Here is a 6,000-nt window from a genome sequence, read left to right as displayed (position 1 = left end):
TTATAATGCATTGAAGGACTTGATTCCTCCAGATGATCTTCACCCTCAGCATTATCATCATCATCACAATCATCAGTGTTGGACTGTACCTCGCATGACACACAAGAGACTGGATGGACATGTTTGTTATTCAGCCAAGTGACTGCAGCAGCTACTTAATTACCTCTGAGGAGGAGAACCTCTGACATTTATACACACAGTGCGTGTACAAAACTGTGTGCGGGCGAGTTGTCATTAATGAAGTGTGTTGGACAGATGAGCACACCTCATATGCCTTAAACCTGCAAAGGAAATAATTGCTGCCATCACAACAAAGCTTCCACAGGCTCTATCCTCCTAATGCCACTGTCATGTTCATTAATACAACCAATCACATTGTACAAGTTAGAATGGGGTTTTACTGCAGCTTTAAAGCTTTTAAACACATTACGGCACATGTCATTTATTTGAATCGAATATCACTTCCCAAACCGTTTTTGACTAACATTACATTATCAGAATCTGGAAAAAGATAGCTTTATTTAAACGTACAAAAACCTAAAATGTATCAAAAGTCCCAAATGTACTGATTGTGTTTGGGACAGCCTTTTATATCAACTTCTGCTGCCAATTAATGTGTGCTAAAATTTGTATTTATCTCAAACATATTAATAATAATAAGAGTCATATGCACCTAAACTTGGTGGTTCTGTGCAGAACATGCTGACAAAAAATGTGATGTGATACATAAATCTGGTATTAATACCTAAATTTAATATCTACACAGAACTTAGATGACTAACGTTGCTGCTACAGTTTGATGTCAATCATATAATCATCTTGGCCCTGCCCACTGTCTGTGTTTCTCTCTCTGATTGGGTCAGTCCATCCGTGACACTCGTCTGCTGAATTTATTTAGAACCGGATCCCGGATCAGCGGTATGCATTTGAAAATGCTCGTCCGCTTCTGTTTATCGTCTTTTGCAAAACTGTAGATAATGTAAGCAGTACTTTTGAAAAACAAATTTATATTTTTGTTCCAAAAAACAAAAGATTAATGGATGAAAGTAGGACTAACTTAGTTGCATTTTTCTCAGTCTCAGACTGAAAATGCACCATTCTGATCTGTATGCAACTTTTACAGTTCAAAGAACACTGGAGGAAGCTGAATGAAGGTCAGAGAGAACATTGAAGCTTCTCAAAAATCAGACACACCAAGGAGAATTAAGCAGCAGGAACCAATAATGTGTGTGTCGAAGCAGCATGTCTGGGGTTTGTACTCTAAGATGTTATTTTTATGCAGTACTGCTACTCCTGAGCGTCCACAGCATGTGTTCAAAGGTCGGTAATCTGACATAGAATTTAAATGACTAAGGTGCTATGAGAGTTTTTCATCATGCCTGCTCTAGTTATTGGTGTTTTTTCCCCGTACTGTGCTTGGAATAAAACCCAAATATCCATGAAGATTGTCAAATCAGCAGAAGAGAAAAATGTCCTTAGAGCACACTAGCCAGTGTTATTTGTGAGTTATCTTAAAGGGAGTGCTTCATTTACACCACGACCACTGGAAAACCATTGCATGCTGTTGTTTGGATGAAATAAAAGGAAAATACTTTCTGCTGTATGTTCCAGAACTGTTCCATCTCTTAGCTCTTAATGCAGACAAGATATGAGGAAAGACATCTCCTTGTGATTGGGCATCTCTCTTTAGTGTCTCACTTTGAGAGAATTTGCATGAATGTGTTTCATGAATCATGATTGACTAACTTATACTAAGGAGCAACTTTTCTGAGTTATACAATTAAAAATGATAACAAATTATCAATGATGCCATTCAATAAACGCAAGTTCCTTCACTGTTTCGGTTGATGGTCTTGTATCTTTATTTCCAGAAAAGAATAGTGGATGTAGTGGATGGATTGGGAATCTGCACGTCCTGGCTGTTGTGAAAGTGAGAGTGAATTGAATATCATCTACATAAGAATGAAGCAATAAGAGAGAAGCTGGAACACTGTGTAATCAGATCATCTTAGATCTTAGTGTCCTTCAGAATAGTTCAGGGATTGCTGGTTCAAGTTCAAGATGTTTCTGTTACGCCCCTTAGGAAAGTGACCTTACTCGGGGGTGTTCGAACAGCCTAAATGACGCGCTGTGGACGTGGTCCTGTGCCTCTAGAACACCAGTGTGTTCTAGAGGCAAGTGTACGAGGAAAGTGTGCCTCACAAAACTGCAGTTTGGGCTCTGGCCACAGGGTGGCACGTATTCGACGGCTGCAGAATATCCCATTGGATGGAGGGGCGAGCCGTTCACGAAGGGCCTATTTGTCCCCCTCCAGTCTAAATGACGGCACAGCCTGCCGAGGGGCGGGGGTCGACCTGGGCACGTCCCCCTGTACACGTACGTCCCTGTATTTGTCCCCTTACAGCCTATTTTGCTGGGTGGGTGAGGGGATATCCACGAACAGCCTATCTGTCCCCTTCCAGCCTAAATGATGCCAAAGCCCCACTGAGGGTGCGGGATGAACACGGGCATGCCCCCTGCCCAGCCTACAGGACCCTGTCAAATAAGTTACAGCCGGGACTCCCAGATGCCGCTGTATGCAGTCCGTGGACAGCCCATTTCAAGGCTAATAATGCAAAATTAAATGTACATCAGTGTGTTAAATTATGTTTCCTGTGCGATGTACAGTATGTTTTGCCTCATAAAACTACAGTGTTGGGTGAATTTGAAAGGAAAGTTTAGCGCACGGCGCAAGGTTCAAGCGCTGAACTGTGCACGAGATGGAGCAGGACACGGAAAATGAAGTAAGGCCTGGCTATAGTCTACCACATATATAGTCTTTCACACACAGCACAGAGAAGCATCTTTCTAATAAACCGACCAAACTGCCTGTCAAGTGATAGACGAAACTGACAATCTACTGAAACTATCTTTTTTAAACAAATGAAAGGCAATGTGGATAAACATTCACAGTCACGATGCAGGCCTTACAATCTCAAGGATACAGGGGCGGAGCCAGGGGGTGGCCAGGGGTGAAGCTTGCCCACCCCTTTGGCCACCCCGCTCACAATTGCCGTTTCTGTCGACTTTTTTTGTTGACAAGAATTGCGTTTATTTAAACGCAGAACTGTCTCTTTAAGACCACAAAAAACGGGAGACTTCTGAGACGCGCACTCCGCCTTCGCCTCAGCGCCAGGCGCAAGTCAAACACGCTCGGAAACGATACTGGTGCCAAATGAGCTTCAGCAGAACAACAGTGAATGGCGAACATTATATAGGTAAATGTTTCTCAACTGGTGGGTTGCTAGACCGCGCACTTATTTTCAATCACGCGAATATGGCACGCTGTATATTACTCACTATAAATGCAACGTTGTATTTCTGTCGTCTATTAAGTCATGCAATAACCAAAAAAGGCGATTAAAGCTGTGTTAAAACTGCATGCATGTAGGCCTATATGCGTCACATGTCTCTGGACTAAAATATTCTGCTATGTGAGATCACAATATAAGGCACAAGCTTGTATGTAATTTTTTAATGCATAAATAAATGTGAGAACTGTGCATTTGTACTAGAAGATGCTAATTTTGCGTTAATTTATAAAGTACAAATAAAAATCTATCACATTTAAATGCATAATTAATTTTACATTCTGGCATTTATGTGCTGTTGACTTCCACATCAGCAAATGGGAATTCAAAAGAGATTTTTTTTTTCTTTGTAGACCTACTGAGTTTAATTTTAAGTATGATAGAACTGTTGCAATTATTTATTTTGACAATATAAAAAGTTAAACATTTAGTGTTTACTTTTTTTGGTTACTTTTTGAAAGACAATTGTTGAAGAGTTCATTGATTATACATACAATTCAATAAAGGTTGAATAATCTTTGAAGTACAGTATGTAGGTATCTGCATGTCTCATCAATGGAGATGCAACAATGAAGAACAAGCTATTGGGGGTTCTGAGAACCAGAACTGACTAAACAAGTTGAAATTTAGCTATAGTATCAGCCCCTTTATTAATATGCCTGCAAGTGAGGAATGATTAAAAAAAAGAAGAAAAAAAGGGTCAAATTCACTCAGCATTCCATGATCTCAATTACAATTAAGTAGGCTAAAAACAAACTGTATTCAGTTGTGTTGTAGGCACAGTCCAGTAGCTACATTATAATCAGACTAATTTTTATGTTTAAATAATGAAGATTTCTGTGCCACCCCAGCTGGCCCCTGCCTGGCCACCCCTATGAAAAAATCCTGGCTCCGCCACTGCAAGGATATAGAAGAAAATGAATAAAAACATTTTGGATCAATAAACTTTAAAATATATATATTAATAACTGCAGAAAGGCCACACTGCAGATAGAAATACATTTCATATGTCGGCAAATCAAATTACATCGGCTAAATTGTCTGTGAGAGCAAGCTTTAACTCTACAGCGCAACATTGATCCACCGAAAAACAAAAATTAATTTAATTTTAAAAAATTATATATTTTATTATCAAACATTAATTTACAGAATTGAATTAGAACAGAATATACCGTTCTAATAAATGAAAATAGCCTAATTAAAAAAATGAAATGGGCTATGATCAAGTCAAACTGCAAAATGCCTGAAGTGCAGGGGAACATATATTCAAAACACAAGCCAGAAGTGAAGAAAAATAAATTATTAAAATAACGAAAATAGCTAGAATTGTCAACACTTTTTTAAATGCAGAGACAATAAACGCTAAACTGGAGTGGCAGTCTTTTTAGCTAAACATTAACAGGATCCAAAAATCAAATTACAAGCGGCTGAAATAGTTTGAAAACACTTGTAGCTACCCTACCTGATTGAGAGACAAAAATCCAGTCTTTCACGCGATCTGTCTGTGTCCGTTTGAGTCTTTTCAAATAGCGCGCTATCGCTCATTGGCCGCCGGCAGAAGCGCGCCGCAGTGTTTGTCGTTGTTGAGTTCTAGGACATGAGCTGTTGGCACAATCATACGGTTTTTTTTTTTGTTTTTGTTTTTTTTGATCATCTTTTACCATTTCACAGTGCATCCAATTGTACACTTTATCCCAGGCATTGTTGAAGATTTAATCCCTGCCGTAAAGATGCTCATCTGCCGGTCAGGGATCATGGAAGTGAAACTTAAATCGGTCACAGGTTGGATTTATTCACGCACATTAAAAATATTTATTAAAAGCTTCTTTCTTTTCACATTTTTATTTATACTATTAACATAATAGGCTGCATATTGGGAAAGAACCAGTATGTAGCTAACTCATAACACCTCTGCGACGATTCGACTGTGAGATTGGTAGTCGAATCAGGCTCCTCCTATCGAAGATTCGAATAATCGACTATTCAGGGTCACCCCTAATGATGACAGATGTTGATGCAGTGACTTAAAAGATGCTGATTCTATTCTGTGTGTGGATGGACTTTACCAGCATCACTTTAAATGGTCATTGTTTGCCTTTTTGCCATTTATTATGATATGAAATATGTTGACAGGAAGCACTTTTATATTTAAAAAATGTATTTTTGATTGTACTTGTCTTGTTGTTCAAATTACAATTCCATACAATAAGTACATCAGTAATTAAAAATTCATTATAGAGTAAATCTAAGTTATGCCTTCTAACTATTACACACAAACTCAAAAAAAACAATATTCATGGAGATGATGTTTGATCATCATACCACACATTAAATGTTTGCTTTTTTTCTTTAATGCAACCCTCCTTAACTTTTGCTTTCTTAATACAAGCTTCAGATTTGGAATTTCTTATATACACATATCTTATATACATAACATGTCGACCAACATTTTGCTTTTTCTGTTTATTTTTAACCTGATTTCCATTACCCCTTCCGCCATCTCAAATTTGGCACTTTAAGGCAGTGATGTTACCTCCTTTGGAAATCTTTGGAATTCAACAGCAAAAATACAGCTGTCGAAATCTGATTTCTAGCAGAAGCAGTCAGGTTTTGATTTTTATTTGTTAGTATTTGATAGGATCCATGATAC

The sequence above is a fragment of the Chanodichthys erythropterus genome, chromosome 18, assembly GCF_024489055.1.
Source record: "Chanodichthys erythropterus isolate Z2021 chromosome 18, ASM2448905v1, whole genome shotgun sequence".
NCBI lineage: Eukaryota > Metazoa > Chordata > Actinopteri > Cypriniformes > Xenocyprididae > Chanodichthys > Chanodichthys erythropterus.
The sequence above is the reverse complement of the archived record's forward strand: the minus strand, read 5'-3'. Positions refer to the sequence as shown.